The 24,550-nt window shown below is 42.5% G+C and overlaps 1 non-coding gene across 1 annotated transcript; it reads left to right on the forward strand.

Moving 5' to 3' along the window:
• The first annotated feature begins 22,630 nt into the window (after window positions 1-22,630).
• LOC114810684 lies at window positions 22,631-22,768 on the forward strand. Its single transcript, XR_003758379.1, has one exon. It is a non-coding gene; the product is annotated as a small nucleolar RNA SNORA7 (small nucleolar RNA).
• Window positions 22,769-24,550: the final 1,782 nt, after the last annotated feature.

The raw sequence follows: 24,550 nt of genomic DNA on the forward strand, positions 1-24,550 counted from the left end.
GCACGAGGCTTTGGAGTCAGAGGTCATGGGTTCAAACCCCGGCTCTGCCACTTGCCAGCTGTGTGACTTTGGGCAAGTCACTTAACTTCTCGGTGCCTCAGTTCCCTCATCTGTAAAATGGGGATTAAGACTGTGAGTCCCACGTGGGACAACCTGATTCCCCTGTGTCTACCCCAGTGCTTAGAACAGTGCTCGGCACATAGTAAGCGCTTAACAAATACCAACATTATTACTATTAAGTCACTAGCCCAAGGCCACATAGTGGACAAGGGGAGGAGATGGGATTAAAAGCTTCTCACTCCCATGTCTGTGCTCTGTCCACAACATCATGCTGCAGTGAAACATCATCATCATCATCATCATCATTATCAATGGTAATTATTGAGCACTTACTGTGTGCAGAGCAGTGTTCTAAGCACTTGGGAGAGTACAGTACAACAGAGTTAATAGATATATTCCCTGACCACAACAGGGTTACACTCTAGTGGGGGAGATTGATACTAAATATGAATAAATAATTTATAAAATATATTTTATGGCTATGTACACAAGTGCTGTGTGGGTTGAGGGTGGGGCAAACCTTAAATGCCCAAAGGTCACAGATCCAAGGGCATAGGTGACAAAACAGGAAGAAGAAGCTGGGTAAGAGAGGGCTTAATAGGGGAAATCTTGGAGGAGATTGACCTTAATAATCCTTTCGAGATGGGGGAGTGGTGGTCTGGAGTAAATGGAGGGGGAGAGAATACCAGGCTAAGGGGAGGACGTGGGAAAGTGTTCAACAGCAAGATAGATGAGATTGGGGGGCAGTGAGTAAGCTGGTGCTAGAGGAACCAAGTGGGTGGGCTTGGCTGAGGTAGATCAGTGAGTTAAGGTAGGAGGGGATGAGCAGATTGAGTACTTTAAAGCCAATAATAAGGAGTTTCTGTTTGATGCAGAGGTGAATGGGCAGCCATTGGAGGTTCCTGAGAAGTGGAGAGACATGAACTGAAGATTGTTTTAGAAAACTGATCCAGGCAGCAGAGTGAAGTGTGGACTGGAGTGGGGAGAGACAGGAGACAAGGAGGCTAATGCAGTAGGCAAGGTAGGATAGACTAGATGCTTGGATCAGTGTGGCAATAGTTTGGATGGAGAGGAAAGGGTGGATTTTAGCAATATATAGTGAGCAGGTTGATGTTGGTAGAGTTAAGTGAGTCTGATGGGTTGTAGTAGAAGATCAGTGAGGTAAGATAGAAGGAGGCGAGATGATTGAGTGCTTTAAAGCCAGTGATGTGGAGTCTCCGTCTGATGCAATGGTGGACGTGCAATCACTGGAGGTTCTTGAGAAGTGGGGAAACTTGGATTGAATATTAGTGTAGAAAAATTATCCAGGCAACAGAGTGAAGTATAGACTGAAGAGGGGAGAGATAGGAGGCAGAGAGGTCAGTGAGGAGGCTGATACAGTAGAGAAGGGGGGATATAATATATGCTTGGACCAGGGTGGAAGTAGTTTGGATGGAGCAGAAGGAATGCATTCTAGAGATGTTGTGAAGATAGAACTGACAGTAGTTCATGACAAGCTGAATATACAGGTTGAACGAAAGAGATGAGTTGAGGAAAGGAGCAAGGTTACAGACCTGTGAGACAGAGAGGATGCTGGTATTGTCTACAGTGATGGAAAAGTTAGGAGAAGGATCAGGTTTGGCTGAGAAGTACTGTTTTGGACATGGTTAGTTTGAGGTATCAGTGGGGCACTGAAGAAGAGAGAGATATCCTCATGGCAGGATGAAATGAGAAACTACAGAGAAGGAGAGAGATCAGGGCTGGAGATGTAGATTTGGGAATCATCTGCATAGAGATGTAGTTGAACCTGTGGGATTGAATTAATTCTCCAAAGGAGTAGATGTAAATGGAGAATGGATGGGACCCAAACTGAGCACTGAGGGACTCCCTGAGTTAGAAGCAGGGAGGCAGAGGAGGAGAATGTGAAAGAGACTGAGAAGGAGAAGGCAGAATGATAGGAGCAGAACCACTGCCTAGAGAGTGAGGATTGATAAATGTCATTCATTAATAAATACGGCTGATAGTTTGGTAGGAACCTGTAATGAGCTGCTGAATAATCAAAAACTGAATCCAGAGCCAGTCTCATTTCAAAGTCACCCTTTTATATTTGCCATTTCTCCTAGTGAGCAGATCTACACATTCTTTGGTCTCCCTCCAGTTTCTAATATTAACAAAATGCCTCAGGGCCTTTTAATGTTCTTTGAGTCTTGCACAAGCCTGGGTTCTCCTGACATTATCAAAGATAAATATTAAATAAAAGCAGTTTTCTGCTCTCTATCTCGAGCAGTTTGCTCCCCTCTCATGTTTCGCTTGGGTAACATGCCTTTGTTTCCAATTTTCATGTGAAGGTTTTGTAGTTCCAGGTCTGGGAAAAATTCAGACATGATCAAAGTTGGTACCCGTGGTCCTTCCCTGCTCTTTTTTGCTCTCCTTTAATAATCTGTTGTCCCTGCATAGCATCTCCCCTAAAGAGTATTTTGCCCTTGGTCCCTCCTCCCTAACCAGGTACTTCCTAGTTCTAGACTGTGAGCCCATTGTTGTCTCTATCTGTTGCCTAATTGTACTACCAAAGTGCTTAGTACAGTGTTCTGCACACAGTAAGCGCTCAATAAATGTGAATGAATGAATGAATGAATAAGAGTTGTACTGAGTGTTGAGGTTATAGGATTTTTCCAGCTATTGATGCCATATTGACATGTGACTAACTACATATGGAACTCAACTCAAGGACCTCCCCCACTATCATAGCCAGGTATCTTGACAAACTACAGAAATATAGAAACAAACAGAATTTAAACAGCTAAATCTTAGAAGAGCTGGGAAAGAAAAAGGACATACCAAAACTCAAAAATCATCATTTTGTTTTGACTATTAAAAATGCTGATGTTTAAAAAATAAACTTTTGGTTGTGATTTATATTGGGTCATGCCCATTTATAGCCATGAAAGGTGAACATATGTTGTGGTTTTGGGGGTATGTGCTCAATGCCTGTCTTAGTGAATAGGTTTGGGAATTCAGCTTTATAAATGCTTTTCCAGGAATGGGTCTTAATGGGAACACCCATGCTGGTTATCTTTCCTCGCCTTTATTCAGAGTCCTGAACAAAATTCAATGGAACGTATTGAAATATCATCATTTCCAGGGTTAAATTTTTAGTCTGAACAGTGTCCAATCCTTTGAAGGGAGACCAAAATTTGTAAATGCTCAATTTATATTTGTGATTTCTGCAAATGTGAATTTTAGCTATAGCATTATCGGTGAACATAGCTCATAGTAAGCACTTTACAAATATCACAATTATTATTACCAGCCCACTAGGGTACTTGAATAGCAGTCTCAGAGATAACCAAGGGTGCTGTAGGTGCTGCTAGCAATTTTGAGGGGGATATGCACCTTCCCAAATAATCACCATGTCCAAGAAACACCTGATGGAAGATTTAACTTTTGGGAAGACCTTCTACCCAGAAAAACACTAGTATACTGCAGAATAGTAGAGTATCGATATAGTGTAGTGGTATAGTATAGTATGCTGCAGTGAAGCATGGTTTTAAACAACATGACACAGCAGTGGAATGCTGGGAGGCTACAGCAGCGTACAGATCAGTTTGGTGGGAGGCATGTGGGCACATGGCGAGGGTGGAGGGGGGGTGGAGGGATTGCCCTCCTCAAGCAAAGACTTTACAAGGTCGGAAGATCAGAAACCCAAGAGACATGAAGATGGAGGTAGACCCTGAATAGGATATGCCCACTAGCTTATCACACACATACACAGAAACCCCAGGCTTCCCAGGCAGAAGCTGTCAATCAGTATGCCTGCCAGCCAATCAGGTGTAATGTCTCACGTCTGCACCGACTTCATTGGATTCAAACTTGAAATAGTCCATCAGTGCTAACTTGTTTCCCACATGTGGCTACCCTGAAGTGGGAAAAACTGTGTCACCCCCTCCCTAGAGTGGTCAATGAGAAGCTCAGGAAGCTGTATAAAGCAATAGCGGTGAATGGGACATGGTATGGAAATCTGACCATGTCCTCCTAAACCTAGATGAGGAAAATAACAGTAGGGAAAAAAATGATAAATGTGCTATCAATTTTCATCTGAAAAATTGGATCAGTCAACTAATCAATTTACTGAGCACTTACTGTGTGCAAAGCACTGTACTAAGTTGGGAGAGAATAAGGCAATGGATCTCAAAATAGCTGGGCTTCAAAAGATCAGAAGAGGAAACTCTTGCAGAGTTGCTTCAATCAATCAATCAGTGGCATTTATTGAGCACTTAATTTGTGCAGAGCACTTTACTAAATGCTCAGAGAATTCAGTTTAACAGAGTTGGCAGACATGCTCCCTGCCCGGAATGAGCTTCCAGTCTAGAGGGAGTCTCTTAGAGTCTCACTGCTCCCTCTGTAAATGCACCTAGATTACCGCCTTTTTTTTTTTACCATTTGAATCTGGCCTGGTTAAGTTGATGTTCATTTGCCATTTACTAGGTGAACAAGCATTAGTGCCCCAGTTACCTCAACTGTAAAATGGGGACTGAGACTGATCCCATGTAGAACATGGACTGTGCCCAATCTGACTAGTTGGTATCTACCTCAGCCCTTAGTTTGGTGCCTGGCCATATTAAGGGCTTAATAAATAACATAAAAAATGCCTTTTTCTAGCAAGGTTTCACTTTATTACCAGATTTTGTTTTTTTATTTTGGTTCCTAACATTCATTCTAAAATAGTTTAAATCTCAGAATCTCTGGCCACATTTCACTATCTTGATGTCTGATGTCATTTATTTAATAAAGGTTACCGCCAGTTTCTTTATACCACCGCAAGTGTTTGATGTCACATCACCTATCATAGACCTCTGCTCTTCCTTTCCCATGATTCTACCACCAGTTGGTATTACTTGCAAACTTCACATTGGTCACAGATGATAATGAAGATGATAATCCATTTGCCACTATTAGAGATTAGCCAATCTTCACAGATTATATTTCAGATGCAATCTCCTTAATGTGGATATTTGGAAAAATAGGTAGAATTTAGCTTTCTAATCAGTAACCTAAGAAACTGGGCAGACTGACATGACTGCTTCAGCTGGAAACCATAAATTCACTGAAGTTAATGAGAATGAGTACAATGCTCAGAATTTCGGCATAGGTTACTAGTGAGTGATGATAATCACCCCTGGAACTAGTCAGCAGAAAAACTGCAAGCACATGTTTTGGAAACTGCCCGAAAATTAATAAATTCTGTGACAGCAAGTTACAGTGCCCAGAGAGTTATCTTTAAAAATCTATAGCAGATGCCAGAAAAAAAGTATTGTTCTTATTATCATCAATTAATATTGATTAGATATCCACTAGGTGCCCTGGGCTCATTCTTGGTACACGAGAGACTGAAAAACCAAATGGAACTAGTTTTGTCTTCTGTCAGACCTAAGTGAAATGACAAGGGTAAAACAATAATTTCAAATGGACTCTGCTTGAAAACTTCAGGGTATCAACAGCAGAGCAAACTTAAAATAACATTAACCCTTTTGCACTGGCAATGATGTTGGAATGAACACAATCATTTGGTGGTATTTATGGAACACATTGTACACAGAACACTGTGCTGAGCGTTTAAGAGAATAAAATGCGACAATGTTTCTTCTGCTGTGAGCCCTGTATGGGAGGGGTTTGTGTCCAATCTGCTTATATCGTATCTACTCCAGTGCTTGATCCAGTGTAATACAGCATTACAGTTATTTGTATTGTGGGTCATTAGATTTTAATTTTCTCCAAATTAGGACCTATGGCTTACTTGCCTCTATTGAGAATGTCTAATTCAGTGCATTCTAGTTCCTTGTTAGAAATGGACATAATAGTCATCCCAGTGCAATGATCAGCACAATGAAAATGGATGATAAAGATAACATTGATAATAGTAATACTAGTATACACATTTACTGTGGGCCAAGCACTGTACTAAACTCTGGTGTAGAGGTAAGATAATCAGACTGGACACAGTCTCTGACCCAAATGAGGCTCATGGTCTCAATAGGAGGGAGGAAATCTAATCTCTGTTTTACAGATGAGGAAAATGAGACACAGAGAAGTTGTGACTTCCTCAAGGCCAGCCAGTACATGATGATGATGATGATAATGATGATAATGATGATCATGGCTACCATCAGTTTTAATATAACGAAAAGACAAGAAAAGGAGGGATTTCCCCAGTTTTTCCCCAACATAACTTTCTAGGCTTTCTAGGCTCATCCTCGGGCACTGAAATGCTTATGGTATAATGGTACAGATCCGGCTCCTCCTCGCCCTCCCATCCTCTAACTGTAGGAGTTCCTCAAGGGTCAGTTCTTGGTCCTCTTCTGTTCTCCATCTACACGCACTCCCTTGGTGAACTCATTCGCTCTCACGGCTTCAACTATCATCTCTATACAGATGACACACAGATCTACATCTCTGCCCCTGTCCTCTCCCCCTCCCTTCAGGCTCATATCTCCTCCTGCCTCCAGGACGTGTCTACCTGGATGTCTGCCCACCACCTAAAACTCAACATGGCCAAAACTGAGCTCCTCATCTTCCCTACCAAGCCCGGTCCTCTCCCTGACTTCCCTATCACCATGGATGGTATGACCATCCTTCCCGTCTCTCAAGCCTGCAAACTCAGTGTTATCTTTGACTTGGCTTTCTCGTTCACCCCACACATCTGATCTGTCACCAAGACCTGCTGGTCTCACCTTTATAATATGGCCAAGATCTGCCCTTTCCTCTCCACTCAAATGGCTATCTTACTGGTACAGTCTCTCATAATATCCCGGCTGGATTATTGTGTCAGCCTTTTCTCTGATCTCCCTTCCTCCTCTCTCTCCCTGATTCAGTCTATTCTTCATTCCGCTGCACGGCTCATCTTCCTGCAGAAACACTCTGGGCCTGTCACTCCCCTTCTTAAAAACCTCCAGTGGTTGCCTATCAACCTCTGCATGAAACAAAAACTTCTCACTCTAGGCTTCAAGGCTCTCCATCACCTTGCCCCCTCCTATCTCTCCTCCCTTCTCTCTTTCTACTCCCCGCCCGGCACGCTCCGCTCCTCTGTCGCCCACCTCCTCACCGTCCCCCGTTCTCGCCTATCCCACTGTTGACCCCTGGGCCACGTCCTCCCGCGGTCGTGGAATGCCCTCCCTCCTCACCTCTGCCAAATTAATTCTCTTCCCCTCTTCAAAACCCTACTTAGAGTTCACCTCCTCCAAGAGGCCTTCCCAGACTGAGCTTTCCCTTTTCCCTCGGCTCCCTCTGCTGCCCCTCTCTACCCCCCCTTCACCTCTCCTCAGCTAAGCCCCCTTTTCCTCCCCTTTCCCTCAGCTCCTCCTCCTCTCCCTTCCCATCCCCTCAGCAATGTGCTCAACTACTCATTTGTATATATTTTTATCACACTATTTATTTTGTTAATGAGATGTACATCCCCTTGATAATCCGTCAAGAGGCAGGGACTGTCTCTATCTGTTGCCGACTTGTTTATTCCAAGCTCTTAGTACAGTGCTCTGCACATAGTAAGGGCTCAATAAATACTATTGAATGAATGAATGAATGAGTATTTATGCTATTGTTTTTGTCTGTCTCCCCCGATTAGACTGTAAGCTCGTCAGTGGGCAGGAATTGTCTCTATCTGTTGCCGAATTGTACATTCCAAGCGCTTAGTACAGTGCTCTGCACATAGTAAGCCCTCAATAAATACTACTGAATGAATGAATGAATAATTGAGTAATTTTGATATCCACAACTTCGGTATGTCCAATTCAGGGATTCCCTAAGGTCTGGGAAATGAGCATTTTAAGAAACACTAAAGAAATGAGGGTTATCATGCCTGGAGAAGAGAAACTTTTCTTTATTTGATTTTACTAAAGTTTTCATTAAAAACATCTCATACAAGCAAAATTGCATTAGTACTCTTAAAAATAAAACCGTAATGCTTCTATTTTTCCTGTCTTCTTTTTCAGTTTTCCATTGCTTTCTTCATAATGATAATAATTATGGTATTTGTTAAGCGCTTACTGTGTGCCAAGCACTGTTCTAAGCACTGGGTAGATACAAGGTAATCAGGTTGTCCCTCATGGGGCTCATACTTTTAATCCCCATTTTGCAGATGAGGTAACTGAGGCACAGAAAAGTTAAGTGACTTTCCAAGAGGCCTTCCCAGACTGAGCTCCCCTTCTCCTTCTACTCCCTCTACCGCCCCCCCTTCACCTCTCCACAGCTTAACCCTCTTTTCCTCCCATTTCCCTCTGCTCCTCCGTCTCTACCTTCCCATCCCCTCAGAACTGTACTCGTCTGCTCGACTGTATATATTTTCATTACCCTATTTATTTTGTTAATGAAATGTACATCACCCTGATTCTATTTAGTTGCCATTGTTTTTACGAGATGTTCTTCCCCTTGACTCTATTTATTGCCATTGTTCTTGTCTGTCTGTCTCCCCCGATAAGACTGTAAGCCCGTCAAATGGGAGGGACTGTCTCTATCTGTTGCCAACTTGTTCATTCCAAGCGCTTAGTACAGTGCTCTGCACATAGTAAGCGCTGAATAAATACTATTGAATGAATGAATGAAAAGTGACTTGCCCAAGGTTACACAGCAGACAAGTGGCAGACCTGGGATTAGAACCCATGTCCTCTGACTCCCAAACCCGGGCTCTTTCCACTAAACCATGCTGCTTCCCCCATCATTTCAAATACATACTTGGGCATGCCTCTAAAACACTGCTCCTTAAGGGCACTAAAGAAATGTTAATCCCCAGAGTGAGTTTGAACTATAATGTAGAGTTCTTAGTTCTAAAAGCATTGTATGCTATTTTCTTAAATGTTAGAACCACCAACTTTGGGTCCTCCAGTTCCTTAACACAACCCTTCTTTCTGCCTCATATTCACATTTGATTTATTCAGATTATAGTAGATTTCTTTTACCTTGCCCTCTGAGTATTCTTCCACTAGACCCTACCTTGCTGCTTATTTAAAATTTACCTATTAACAATAATTTCTTTTCTTTCCACCAAATTAGGGCCCTCAATGTCACCCACTCATCAGTCTTTTGAGCTTCTTCTCTGTTGCTGTCAACAAAGATGGAGAAAGAAAGGCTGAATGGAGGCGTAGAAATAGCCTTGACGCCTATAAATTGGCAGTGAGTGACAGACACCAAGTAATTTATCTATTTCAAATGGGAACTGGGCAAGACGAAATGTGCTGAAATTGCAGCAGGAGGGATTCCGGCTAGAGATAAGGTAGCCAGTCCTTCCTGACTTTAAGCTTTGTAAGACTCTGGAATGTGTTACCCATGAAGATCATGGAATCCCCTTCTCTGGAAATCTTTTAAAGAAGTCCAGATCCTGATTGGTCTGGAATGGTTTAAAATGTGTCTTGAGGACTTCTAGATCCTTTCCAGCCCAATCGTCCCAAAATAAAAAATAATTACATGGTATAGAACACCTGATAAGAATTTGCTAACTTGCTATGCCACAAATATGACTGTCTGTCAGAGCTTAATTTGAAATGACAGGAGATTTCTAGAAACTGAAAGGAGATGGTTTGCATCTGTACAGAAAAAGTCTGCCTATTGTCCTTAACTGATTTTCATCTCCAGTTAATTGAACACCAAAAGATATTGGTCCTGTGGTTTTATTTAGAAGAGATCAATATCGTGATTCATTTTTGCAAAATAAGGAAAAGGGACTTGGTAACTACATTCAAAGTCTCCCAGGATAATTAGTATAGGGTTCAATTGAAATATTTTATCAAATTTTGCATTTCAGCAAATTCTAACGCATTCACTCATTGCTTCATTTCAGTTTAGAAGTCAGTAAAAATTACTTTTTTTCAAAAGTTGAAAGGATAAGCCTCTTCCAAAAAACTCTGAAGTTACATAAAGAAGAGAATTTTAAGGACAAAACTAGAATACAGAAAATGGAAACAGGCTAGTCAAGAAAAGGAGCAAAAATGTGAAGCAGCCTGGCCTAGTGGAAAGAGCACGGGCCAGGCCTGGGAATCAGAGGACCTGGGTTATAATCCCAGCTCTGCCACATGTCTGCTGTGTGACCGGGGCTAAGTCACTTAACTTCTCTCTGTTCCTCAGTTACCTCATCTTTAAAGTGGGCATTAAGGCTGCCCAACCCACACGGAAGATGTGCTGTGTTCAACCTGATTAGTTTGTATTTACACCGTCTACACTTAGTACAGTGCTTGATGCATAGTTAGCACTTGACAAATACCAAGAAAAAATGTATACTAGAATAATTAGTGAGATTTATTTTTGTAAAAGAATCAGTAGCAAGATTTGCAAAGGACCTAGGTAGGAGCCATGAAGAAAAATAATAGCAATAATAATAAAAATTATTGTAGCAGTTTTTAAGCTCTTACTATGTGCCAAGCATTGAACTAAGTTCTGGGGTTGGTGCAAAATAAGCAGGTTAGACAGAGTCTCTGTCCCATCTAGGGCTCATAGTCTAAGATGGAGGAAAAACAGACATTTGATCTCGATTTTACAGATGAGGAAACTGAGGCCCAGAGAAGTTAAGTGACTTGCCCAGGGTTATCCAGCAGTGACAGAGAAGGGATTGGAACCCAGTTCTCCTGCCTTCCAGGCCCTACTCTCTCCACAAGATCAGAGTGACACTAAGATTTTGAATTTGACACACTGGAAAAAGCAAGTTTTTATGGAGAATGACAATGGATATGAGAAGAAGGTATTTTAGGGAAGCACAAAGAATAGGTTGTAGAAGGGGATTGTAGAATTCCTTTCCCTAACCCAATAGACAACTCTCTAGTCAAATGAGAAGCACTGTGATCTACTGGATAGAGCCTGGATTTAGAGGACCTGGTTTCTAATCCCAGATCTGGCACTTGTCTGCTGTGAGACCCTGGGCAAATCACTACCTGTGCTTCAGTTACTTCATCTGTAAAATGGGATTAAGACTATAAGCCCCATATAGGACATGGACTGAGTCCAAACTGATTATCTTGCATTTACTCCAGTGCTTAGTACAGTGACTGAAGCAGAGTAAGCACCTAAAAATACCTTTTAAAAGATTTAACTTTCTTCAATTCCTAAAGTTACTGGTATTCAGAGTTGCAAAGGCATACCAACAATCTGGTTCTGAAACAGTGCTCACCTGCTTTGCGGGATGAGGCATGAGGAGAAAACCCTGTTTCTTCCTTCAGTGGGGATGTCTGATCTTTACATTTTCTCTACTCATCCCAATCATCATCATCATCATCAATGGTATTTATTGAGCTCTTACTATGCGCAGAGCACTGTATTAAACACTTGGGAGAGTAAAATACAACTGAGTTGGTAGACATGTTCTCTGCCCACAGTGAGTTTATAATCTAGAAAGGGAGAGAGACATTAATATACATAATTTATCACTTAAAATGCTTAAATACTTACATAAGTGTAAGTTGAATATCAAATGGCCAAATTGCACAGATTTAACCACATAGACTATGCAGGAGGGAGAGGGAGCTGAGGATAATAATAATAATAATCGTAGTATTTGTTAAGCACTTTCTGTAAACCAAGCACTCTACTAAGCATGGGTGGATTCAAGAAAATAGGGTTGGAGGCGGTCCCTGTCTCTCGTAGGGCTCACAGTCTCAAACCTCATTATACAATTGAGGTAACTGAAGTGCAGAGAAGTGAGGTGACTTGCCCAAGGTTACACAGCAAACAAGTGGCAGATTGGGGATTAGAACCCTTGACCTTCTGACTCGCTGTCCAGGGCTCTAATCCACTATGCCATAGGCCTCTTGGAAGGGATGTGACTTTAATAAGACTTTGAATGTGGGAAGAATGGTTGCCTGGCATATATGGAGGGGGAAGTTGTTTCATCCTAGGAGGAGGAGGCGGGAAAAAGGTTGGCAGGGAGATAGATAAGATGGGGGAACAGTAAGTAAATTGTTAATAGAGGAGCTAAGTGTTCAGGCTGGGCTGCAGTAGGGGATCAGTGAGGTGAGGTAGGAGTGTGTTAGCTGATTGAGTGCTTTAAAGCCAATGGTGAGGAGTTTCTGTTTGATGAGGAGGTGGGTGGGCAACCACTGGAGATTCTTGAGGGAGTGGAGAGGCAGGGACTGAATTTTTTTTAGAAAAATGATCCATTCAGCAAAAGAAAGTATGAACTGGAGTGGGGAGACAGGAGGCAGGAAGGTCAGCATGGAGGCAGATGCAGTAGTCAAGGTGGGATAGGCTAAGTGCTTGGATCAGCATAGTAGCAGTTTGGCTGGAGAAGAAAAGGCAGAGTTTAGCAATTATGTGAAGACAGAACCAACAGGATTTGAGGACGGATTGAACATTTGAGTTGAATGATAGAGATGAATCGAGGACGATGCCAAGGTTACGGGCTTGTGAGATAGGGAGGATGGTGGTATCCTCACTCGCCAAACTAACTCTCTTCCCCTCTTCAAAGCCCTACTGAGAGCTCACCTCCTCCAGTAGGCCTTCCCTTTCCCTCAGCCCCTCCTCCCCTCCCCATTCCCCTTACTCCCTCCCTCCCTCTGCTCTACCCCCTTCCCTTTGCCACAGCACTTGTGTTTATTTGTTCATATTATTTATTACTCTATTCATTTTAATAACAATGTGTCTATATATTCTATTTATTTTGTTGGTATCGATGCCTAACTACTTGTTTTGTTTTGTTTTTCTGTCTGTCTCCCTGGTTTAGACAGTGAGCCCATTGTTAGTCAGGGATTGTCTCTATCTGTTGCCAAATTGTACATTCCAAGCACTTAGTGCAGTACTATGCACACAGTAAACACTCAATAAATACGATTGAATGAATAAATGAATAAATGGTATTGTCTACCCAAGGTTGTTGTGGGCTCCTGTTATATTGTTATATTGTACTCTCCCAAGCGCTTAGTACAGTGCTCTGCTCACGGTCAGGGCTCAATAAATACGACAGGCTGGCTGACTGACCAAACCATCATTCCCTTCCTGAATCCCCACCAAGTCCTCATCTCACCTGATGCACAATCCATACATTCAACACTGCCTTTCCCCACCCTGAACTCGACTCCCTCACCATCCTTTCCTCTTGCAGAACCAATCCTCAGCCTGGAACTAATCTCCTCAGTTTGCTCCATCCATTCCTGCACCCAGGCTATTGAGCACGGATGACAAAAAGCCAGACACCAGGGGAATTTCTGTTCTTTAAACCCACCTTATCATCATCCCATTTTGTCTTATCTTTGTAGTAATAACCACATTTCTCTTTCATTAACTCCCAGGCCCCTTGCCCCCATCAAATAGTCTAGTCATTTACCTCTCTCCTGAAGCCCACTCCCAGTACACCTATTTCATCCCAACTTAACCCTGACAATTTTGTTGACAAAATTGAAACAATTAGTCATGAGTTCACTAAGGTACCCTTCACACCTTCTCTTCTCCCTCCAGCCCTTGTTGGAGGAAATTCTTGTCTGTTGAAATTCTCCTGGACTACTCAGCAGCCCTCGACATCATGAGCCATTTCCATCATCTGGAAACACTATCCACCTTTTTCTTACTGACACAGTTCTCTCCTGGTTCTCCTTCTATATCCTTGACTTCTTCTCAGTCTTTGGCTCTTCTGCCATCTCTTATCCCCTAATTTAGGGTGTTTTCCAAATTGCTCATTAATAAAATTTCACTATTAATAGAATAATTTCCAAACCCCAAATACAATCTGTAAATTTAAGGTTGAACATATATGATTAGGGACAGTAATTATTATTATGATTCTTGTTTGTAACTGGTGTTGGTGAAGACACATCCAAGTGGCAAAGAGGAAGATGGTCATGTTGGAAAGAATGCGATGACGAAGACAACAATAAAAAAACTAGAATCATCAGCAAAGAGCGTGAAATCAATTCTCTAGACATATTCCTGGGTCCATTGCAGTTTGGGGCATTAAATAATCCAGATTTTTCAAATCAGTCTATTCTCCCAAAATGTGTGTTTCTCCTAAAGATTTGGGAGATAACACAATTGAGGAATTAGGGAACCTTTTAGGAGTGAGTGCAATACAATGTCAGAAAAAAATAGTTGTGTCTACACTGGAACAGTATAATTTTCGCTTAAAGAGGAGTTGAGCAAGAAAGTCACCCCTGCATTTTTGGAGTACTGACTGCATTGAGTAACATTTGGACAAACCCTTTGAGTAGGTCTTCTTATCTTCCTCTTTGTCATTTCTTTCTCCTTTTATTAAGGAACCACAGTGAAGTATGTCCTCTCCAGAAGTTAGACATGGGCCCAGTATTTAAAGATCTAATAAGGTATTTCTGTCACTAAAACCAAATTAAATTGTCCCTGTTCTGGGTGTTACTTAAGCCCTAACTCATGTCCTTCTATCTGCAATTCATTTTGGGGCCCATCTCCCCTGCTAAATTGTAAACTTTTTGAGGGCAGGGATTAAGGGCACTAATTCGGATATATTCTCCCAGGAGTTTAGAACAGTGCTCTGTATCCTTTAGGCACTCAGTCAATACTATTGCCTGATTGGCTCTAGTGGGGCAGCAGGATGAGGGTTGGATTGAGGTGTTAGCAATTGGAGAGGAGGGTAGGATGGACCAATTCTTACTTCCACTTGTCTGCCCTCCTGCCTGGTTTGGCATGGTTTCTTAGCAACCGAGCCAGGGACAGCAGAACAGTGAAGGCAAAGGAACTTTTAGGAGTCTCTTGGGTCCACATGGCTCTTAGATTCCTGGCTTTGGGGGTCTGTTGAGCTATAGGACCTGAAGCAGTCGTTCCTTTGCCACAGGGTGATCCAACCTACGTTGTGAGCCCCATGTGGGACAGGGACCATGTCTGACCTGATTATTTATAACCACTCCAGTGCTTAGTACAGTGCTTGGCATTTAGCAAGTGCTTAACAAATATTATCATTATTATTATTGTTATTATTTACCATTGTGTGATGTGTGAAGTGCCCATGGACTGTCATGCTTGCCTCTCCTTTATGGATGGGGGATTGTTTGGGAATAGAGAGAAGGTAAAGGGATGGATATTTAGCTTTCCTGCCCCTTTTCTGCTACTTAGTCTGCCCACACCACTGGGATGGCCCTGGTAGCGCCGAGCAGTGTGCTTTCTTCTCCGGGTCAGTCGGTCAGTCAATCAATCTGAGTGATTACTGTGTGTGGAGGATTCTACTATGCACTAGGGAGAGTACAATATAGCAGACACATTCCTGTTAGGGACCAGCAGTGTGCTTTCTTCTCTGTGTCAGTCGGTCAGTCAGTCAATCTGAGCGATTACTGTGTGCAGAGGATTCTACTAAGCACTAGGGAGAGTACAATATGGCAGACACATTCCCTGCCCACATCGAGCTTGTGTCCAGCCCATGGTGCACTTGCAGCACCCTAGGAAGTGCCATCCTGGAGGGCACTGGGTTCTGAAATCCCACTGTGGGCTTTTTCCTTAAGATTAACAGCGAAACTCATCTACAGACTGTCATCCCATGCCTCTGCTCATGGTTGATGATCTGCATGTTTTTATGCTATTTGTTAAGTGCTTACTATTTGTCAAATGCTAAGCACTGAGGTAAGTACAACTGAATTAGGTAGGACACAGTCCCTGTCCCTCATCAGATTTATAATCTAAGTAGGAGTGAGAACAGGAATTGAATCCCAAATTTAGAATGAGGAAACTGAGGCACGGGGCAGCCAAGTGACTTGGCCAAGGTCACATGATAGGCAGGTGGTAGAGTCAGGATTAGAACCCACACCCTTTGACTCCCAGGCCCATGTTCTTTCCACGAGGCCCCAGTGCTCAGAAAGGTGTAAGTAGCTGTGGAGAAAACCAGGCCAACTCTTCTTCCCCTTGAATCGAAGGAAACTCGTCCTAATCCCATACCTGGAAGATGCCAGGTATGCCAAGTCACTGGGCATAACAGCAGAAAAAAAAAAGTTTTAAGAAGAAAATGTTGTGCTCACTGGTGAAGGTAACTGGATTCCTGGAGTATAGCTGATCCCCAGCCAGAGGCTCCTGGAGTAAATGAAACTCACGTGATAGGAAAAATGCCTTTGAAAAATAAAAAAAACATTCAAAAGGGAACCCATTGTCCAAACCATTGACTAGGGTGTGTCAGGATAGAGAGACTGAGAGCATTTCCCAAACGACAAGAAAGAGGAAATACTCATCCAATAGCAGACTGTTCTTGTCAGAAGCCACATAGATCTTCCCAGAGCAAGGAAGTGGGTTTTTTCCTTGCTCCTACAGCTGAGACCACACCAACAGTAAAAGAAGAGGGGAATCAAAGAAGAGAGTTAAAGCATAATGAAACGTTACAGTCCTTAAAGATTATGAATTCAATCGATGAGTTTTTGGTTCCCAAAGGATCGAGTGCAGATTAAAGAGGCTTTAACTGTTCTAGATGCAATCAAAGGTTATGGTCTTCTGCTAAACACTGTTTCACCCACAGTTTATATAAGTTGTTCATATTACTCATTCAGTAATGATGTACTTGGCCTAATGTTTTGTGGTCTGGTTCTCATTTGTTTCTTATTACATTCCAAGACTGCAATGACTCAGAAATTTTCCTTATTTTTTACAGTAAGACGAAATTGCCTGTACTGTCTGAAATGTATCAAATTCGATCACTTATCTGTGGTCTTCTTTCCTCAATCTCTCCAAACAGGTGTATGGAAGTCAAGAATACCATACCCTGAGTTAGAAAAAAAAATATGTATTTCCGTATTTTCTAAGAACATTCCTCCTTATGCTTTTCATGGGCATAGATCAGTCCCCCGATTGAAATGATATTGAATGCCAGCACAGTCTGGTTCACAAATTCAGGGAGGTCAGAGAATAGACTAATCTGGAAGAGGATAATAATAAATGTGTTCTTGATTAACTGTTCACTATGTGACAAACATTGTGCTAAGCACTGGGGTAGATATAATCATGTTGGACACAGTTCCTATCCCACATGGTGCTTATAGTTTAAGTGAGAGGGAGAACCAGTACTGAATCCACATTTTACAGGTGAGGGAATAGGCCCAGAGAAATTAAGCGACTTGACCAAGAATGCACAGAGACAAGTGGCCGAGACAGGATTAATAATAATTTTGGTATTGGTTAAATGCTTACTATGTGCAGAGCACTGTTCTAAGCACTGTAGACACATGGTAATCAGGTTGTCCCACGTGAGGCTCACAGTCTTAATCCCCATTTTACAGATGAGGTAACTGAGGTACAGAGAAGTTAAGTGACTTGTCCACAGTCACACAGCTGACAAGTGGCAGAGCTGGGATTTGAACCCATGACCTCTGACTCCCAAGCCCAGGCTCTTTCCACTGAGCCACGCTGCTTCCCAGGACCTCTGACTCCCAGGCCTAGGCTCCTTCCACTAAGTCACATCACTTCTAATACAATGTACCAATGAGCAATACAATGTACAAGGGTAGAAAAAAACAATGTTTTAACATGCTAAGGTGTTGAAAGAATATGCAATTGCCATTTTTCACAATAATCTCTCTTCACATACATTAAATCTCACTGAGAAAACACCAGCAGTCCCCTCTCATTAGTTATTAGGTAATCATTGAAAAAGAAGTCATATAAGGAGAAGCAGCAGCCTAGTGGGTAGAGCATGGGCCTGGGAATCAGAAGGACCTGGATTCTAATCCTGGATCCACTACTTGTTTGCTGGGTGATCTTGGGCAAGTCACTTCACTTCCCTGGGCCTTAGTTACCTCATCTGTAAAATAGGATTAAGACTGTGAGCCCTATCTGGGTCATGGACTGAGTCTAGCCTGATTAGCTTGTGTCTACACAAGGGTTTAGTACAGTGCCTGGCACAAAGTAAGCACTTAACAAATACCATGAAAAAAGTCAAATGCTGTCTTCAGCAACAACAGCATTGTTTGTTCTGATGCCTTTGACTCTCAAAAAGAAACAGTCTCTCAAGCAGCGTGGCTTGGTTGGATAGAGCATGGGCCTGGGAGTCAGAAGGACCTGGGTCCTAATCCTGGTTCTGCCACAAGTCTTCTTTGTGACCTTAGGTAAGTCACTTCACTTCTCTGGGCCTCAGGTACCTCATCAGTAAAACTGAGTTAAGAGTGTGACTCCCATGTAGGACAGGGATTTGTCCAACCTGATTAAATCGTATCTACCCTAGACCTTGAACAGTGCTTGACCCATAGTAAGTGCTTAACAATTACCATAATTATTATTATTATTATGATATGCATAGTGAGGAATGTTTACATTCCCTAAATGCAGCGGAGATGAGAGTCCTACCTTGTCCTGCCCTCATACACACACTCGGAATCCCCGTGCCCCCCGCCAACAAACACATACCCTCACATAGCTTTAACCTTTTTCTCTGATCTGGGATGAGCAACAAGAAGAAACAAAAGTACCTGGAGCTACTTAAAGTCTTTTGAATTTCATTCCAGTGGATAAAGCCATTCTGCCAAGTTCTCTGAGCCACCATGAGTTCTGGTCCTTCCTCTCCAAGCCAGGGGTAAGTTTCTTCAGCTGTCCTCAATCCTTAGAAATAGTTGCATATTTTTATTTGTATTTTCATTTGGCTATCCAATGATTTATTCAGCTCCATCCTGCTATAACTTCACCTCTTCTTGTTATGTCTTAATTCTTCCTCCTAGTCTGGTTATTTATTCAGCTCCATCCTGCTATAGCTTCACTACTTCCTGTTGTGTCTTGATCCTTCCTCCTACTCTGGTTACTTGAAAGTAATTTTATCTGTTTCCCCCATTAGAGTGTAAGTTGCTTGTGGACAGGGCATGTATCTTGCTTCTACTTTATTCTCCCAAACGCTTACTGTACCAACTCTGTTATTTCGGATTCTCCCAACACTTAATACAGTGCACTGCATACAGTAAGCACTCAATAAATAGGATTGATTAAGTGATCAGTTGATTGAGAATACATGATTTGTATCATTATTTCCTCTTCACCATGCCATATTGGCTACCTAGTATCTGCTGCTAGAGCCCTATCATCTTATGCTCTTCTAGGAGTTTATGAATTTCCTTTTTGGTGCTTTTATCTAGGATCTTCACAGATTCTTTAGGAAGTAGGTCAGCCCCTAATTTCCTGTCATTAGGAGATCAGCACATTTGCTGTCTTCTAAATATCAGGCACTTCTCAATAATTTCTCAGAAACAATGACTCCACCTTCTAATAATAATCAGTCAATCAATCAGTGGTATTTATTGAGCTCTGACTATGTGCACAGAGCAGTACTGAGTGCTTGGGAGAATATGGTATAATAATATAGCACCTACGTTCCATGCCCCTAGTGAGCTCACAGTCTGGGGTGGAAGACAGACATTAATATAAATAAATAAATTACAGATATGTAGTGAAGTGCTGTGGGCTGAAGGAGGAGTGAATAAAGAGAGCAAATCAGGGCGATGCAGAAGGGAGTGGGAAAAGAGGAAATGAGGGCTTAGTCAGGGAAGGCCTGCTGGAAGAGATGTGCCTTCAGTAATGCTTTGAAGGTGGAGAGAGTAATTGCCTGTCAGATATGAAGAGGGAGAGTGTTCCAGGCCAGAGGCAGGACCTTCATGCATTCAATTCATTCAATCATATTTACTGAGCTCTTACTGTGTGCAGAACGCTGTACTAAGTGCTTGGGAGAATACGTTATAATAATATCACCCAGAAGGGAGAGCCAGCCTTTCGGTACAAGAATGTTCAGAATCAGTATGCGATTAGTTGGCATACTAGAGAAGCATTTAACCATAGATGAAAGTAAACGGTTTCTAGTCATATGTCAGCATCCTCTGCCAACTGAACCAGGTCCAGGATGTTACTAGACTTTGGTATTTCTGTACTGGTTGTTCTGCTTCCACCCTCTTAATGTCGTATTTTCTGAATCTGCATGGAAATGGATGAGACTCCTTGGCATAAACAATTGTGTTTTCTTCCCAAGAGATGGTGGTGCACTCAACGCCTTTTTTTTCTGGGTGGCTGGCGGTTCTTCCAAGCAGCAATGCAGACGTTGAGCCTATCCCCTAGGTCTCCATCCCTATCTTTGCTCTAATGGTTTCCAGGGGGATTCTAACCACCTCCCAAAGCAAGCTCCTTGCCGATTTTTTAATCATATCCAAAATACTCTCCTCAAATCCAGTTATGGAAGAGAGATGCTGCTTTTGTAAACTAACGAGTGAAGATACTCAACCTCATTCTTTAGCTGACAAGAAAAAGGGAAGCAGGTGACAGCCAATCACCAAGGAAATTGCTGCTGCAAGTATTTTGCAAGTCAGAAGGCATCAGGGAGGGATGAAAACCCCTGGATTTGGATCCTCAGGTTCCCTTATCCAGTACAGCCCTAACCTCCGTGAGGAAGGTTGTCGCATCACTTGGGTAAGAATTCAAATTTACAAGAAGATTGCAAACTGGAGGTGAGAAAAGAGGCAGATACAAAGCATCACGACTCATGCTGGAGAGGTTGAAATTGTCCCACTGAATAGATGAGCGTAGTGGCCGGTTTTGCTTACCCTAAAATAACCTCTACTTGGCAGAAAGACACAGGGAAAGGCTATGTTGCATCCATATCTAATTTTCAAATTGCCTGATGAAAAACAATCTCTTGGTGGAGACACACAGAGTTCCCAGATTAGATACTGACTGAATCAAAAGCCCAGAGGGGATGAAGGCAGCTCTAGGCGACAAAACAAGAGACACTTTAAACTTGAAATAGTTGCAGAAAACCTGAGCCACTAGAACGTGGAATTTCATTCTGAAGTTCTTTTCTTAGGTTCTCATTGAATAGAGCCATGGAGAAGCACATGTGTGAATAAAGGAAACCAGGATTTTTGAGCTCAGCTTCTTGTGTGTGGTAACATAGGGATGATTCCCATTTAAATATGAAATGTTTCTAATGCTGGGGAACAGACAGGATGATCGCCCTGCATACTGGGATGAGGAGGTTGGAAAAGACTATTGGGAAAAGATGAAAATTCTCCAGAGTATAACTCTGTCTCTAGAATCAACTTAAATTTGTTCCCCTTGAGTGATTTTAAACCTCCTTATTGTGAACAGAAAATCAAAACGATCTCAAATCCACATAATGACTAAAAGTAGCTGTTTATATGTAAGTTCTATGGATGGCTGTTGGGAAGATGTGATGTGATGAGAAATAGCATGGCCCAGTGGATAGAGCTTGGGCCTGGGAATCCAGAGGGCCTAGGCTCTAATCCTGACTCCCCCACTTGTCTGCCAAGTGAACTTGGGCAAATTACTTCCCTTCTCTGGGCCTCAGTTACTTCATCTCTAAAATGGGGATGCAAACTGTGAGCTCTATGTGGTACAGGAATTATAGTCAATCGATTACCTACCTCAGTGCTTAGAACAATGCCTAGCACACAATAAGCACTTAACAAAAACCATGATAATTACCATTATTATGTTGGGTGGTGAAACATCACCCAGAACCAGAGGCAGGAGAGTCAGAGAGCATGACATGCAACTACCAGCTCTGTTACATTGTACTCTCCCAAGTCCTTAGTATAGTATTCCGCACACTGTAATTGCTCAATAAATATGATTGATTGATGACACAGTAAGAGGGTTTCCTGAGGAAAGAGCAATAGGGCATGTCAAACAAATTCAGTTCAAACCAGCGATGAGTGTATTACCCAAGAACCAATCCAAGCCTTCAGCAAAAATTGAGACTCAAAACAGGCTTTCCCGATTCCAAATATTTTAAAGCCAACTTCTTACAAAACCATCTACATGCCTTTGGATTCCCAAACCACAAGAAGAAATATCGAAATACCGTCTGAGAAACAAGCCTCCAAGATTTTCAAACTTAAATCGAACCCCAAGATATAAAGCCTTGACTCCTGGTAGACTTCCAGACCAAGGAGGTTTGGATATTTATCTCAGCTGATTGTCTGAACCTGCAGAGACTCCCCTATCATTAGGATCAGCCTCCTGCAGAGTATTTTCTGGAAGTGCCTTATTCACAGAGAAAACTGTAGTCCTCCAAAACTTTCAATGACTATGTATTTCCTTCCACCTCAGGCAGAAACTCCTTGCTTCAAGGCTCTTGACCAGTTTTCTCCTTATTATATCTCTTCATTTTTCACCCACTCTTTTTTCTTCCCAAGCTAACCTGTTCACTGTGCCTTGTCCTTACCACTCCTGTCTCTAATCCTGATTAATTTTTTTCTCCCTGAGGTTGTGCTTTTTTTAATGGTATTTGTTAATTGCTTACTATGTGTCAAACACTGTACTAAGCACTGGGGTAGACCCGGTTGGACATAGTCCAGGCCCCACATGGGTCTCACAGCCTTAATCCCCATTTTACAGATGAGGAACTTGAAGCAGAGAGAAGCAAAGGGACTCAACCAAGGTCACATCACAGACAGTGGCAGAGCTGGAATTAGAACCCAGATCCTTCTGACACCCAGGCCTGTGCTCTATCAACTAGGCGATACTAGGCCACACCACTTCTGTTTCTGTTTCTGTTCCTTGGTTCCGCTATCATAAACAATTTGGAGTTTGCCTGTCTCCTGCAATAGATTGTCAACTTTTTGAGGGAACAGATTATGTCTCTTAATTATACTCACCCAAGTTTTTACCAATAGATTAATAACATCTATTACTCTGTCACCTCTCAGGGTCGCACCTGGAGAGTTTCCAGTACTCTACCAGCCTCGACTATGGGAAGGAGAGTCAAGCAGAGGTACATCCATTCCATTCCTAGCTTGGGCAGTGTCTAAAGAGTGGAAGGCAATCTGCCACAAGTCAAAACTCACCTGTGCTCGGCAGCAGAGACATGAGAGATAGTCGAGGGCGGAGACCCAGGTTAAGTGTGCAAAAGGAGGCAATGGTAAACCCTTTCTGTATTTCTACCAAGGAAACTCTATGGATACACTACCAGAACGATTGCAGATGGAGGTGGGGCCTTTTGGGGAAGACATATCTATGGTGTTGCTATGGGTCGGACACGACTCGACAACATAAGACAGTGAATTACTCTGTGTAGAGAGCACTGTAGTAAGTGGTTGGAAGAATATGACAGAGTTAGCAAACATGTTCCCTACTCTCAAAGATCTTACAGTCTACAGGGGGAAACAGACAATAAAATGAGGTACTCGTAGGAGAAAAGAGTAGTATAAAGATATGTATATAAGTTCCATTCAGTGTGAGAATACCAAACTGCCCAGATGAAGTTGCACAGTCAAAGGCTAAAACAGTCCCTCCAATGGGAATATCATGAGACTTTCAGGAGTTGGTTGTGATGTAATTAGTGGGTTCCCATTGAGGGCATAGGCCACGGAGGTTTTGGGGGGTGAAGAAACAGCATGGCCTAAGGGGTAGAGCACAGGCCTAGGAATCAGAGGTTCTAATCCTGGCTCCACCACTTGTCTGTTGTGTGACCTTGGGCAAGTCACTTAACCTCTCTGGGTCTCAGTTCCCTCACCCATAAAATGGGGATTAATACGGTGTGCCCCATGGGATATGGATTGTGTCCGACCTCGTTAGCTTGAATCTACCCCAGAACCTAGTACTGTGTCTGGAACATAGTAATTGCTTAATAAATACCAATAAAAGAGTGGTGAGGGAGTTCAAAAATGTTTGCTTGTATTGTGACCAGGTTCATGATGTGTTACACTTCTTTTCCTTACACTGGAGAAAGATGGGGAAAGGGATAGCATTGTTTCCTTTCCCATGTCTGTTTCATCATGTTTCTGCTTCCCAGCAAGTGTGATACACTATTTCTCTCCCTCTCTCCCTTTCTCTCTCTCTCTTTTCTTTCTTTCTCTCTCTGTCTCTCTGTATGTGTATGGTGATGGCACCATGGATACTGTTGCACTGAATGGCTCTCTCATGAATGGAAAAAACAGTGTGGGAGAGTTTCTAAAAAAGTTGTTGAAAGTGGAAAATAAAATTTTAAATAATCTAAAAATAAATTGCTGAACATTTGAGTAATGCCAGCTTCAACTCAACAGCCTGACTGTTCAGACTGACCACACTCCTCCTTTTCCCTGAGCTATTAGAGTCTGGCCAATAAATATATGTCCAGAGTTTATCCATTTTTTGGTTATCTCTCCTACAAATGTCACCCTCCCTCTCTATTCCTCTATATCCTACCAAGAAGCAGTATAGCCTAATGGATAGACCCCTGGCCTGGGAGTCAGAAGAACCTGGGTTATAGTCCCAGCTCTGCCACTTGTTTGCTGGATGACCTTGGGCAAGTCACTTCACTTCTCTGGGACTGTTACTTCAGATGTAAAATGGGGATTAAGATTGTGAGTCCTATGTGGGACAGGGACTGTCCAACCCCATTTGGTTGCATTCACTCCCCCACTTAGAACAGTCTCCAATCCCTTCTGAATCTCTCACCCTTCCTTTCATCTCTTAACTCCTCATACACAGTGAGTCCTCTCACATTCTTCTCTCTTTAGTCTCCTCTTGATAGCTTTCCCTATCAGGAGACCTGGGTTCTAATCCCACTTTTGTCACTTATCTCTTGTGTGACCTTGGACAAGTCACTTAACCTCTCTGCTCAGGCTCCTCATTTGTA

The sequence above is a fragment of the Ornithorhynchus anatinus genome, chromosome 3 (assembly GCF_004115215.2).
Source record: "Ornithorhynchus anatinus isolate Pmale09 chromosome 3, mOrnAna1.pri.v4, whole genome shotgun sequence".
Lineage (NCBI taxonomy): Eukaryota > Metazoa > Chordata > Mammalia > Monotremata > Ornithorhynchidae > Ornithorhynchus > Ornithorhynchus anatinus.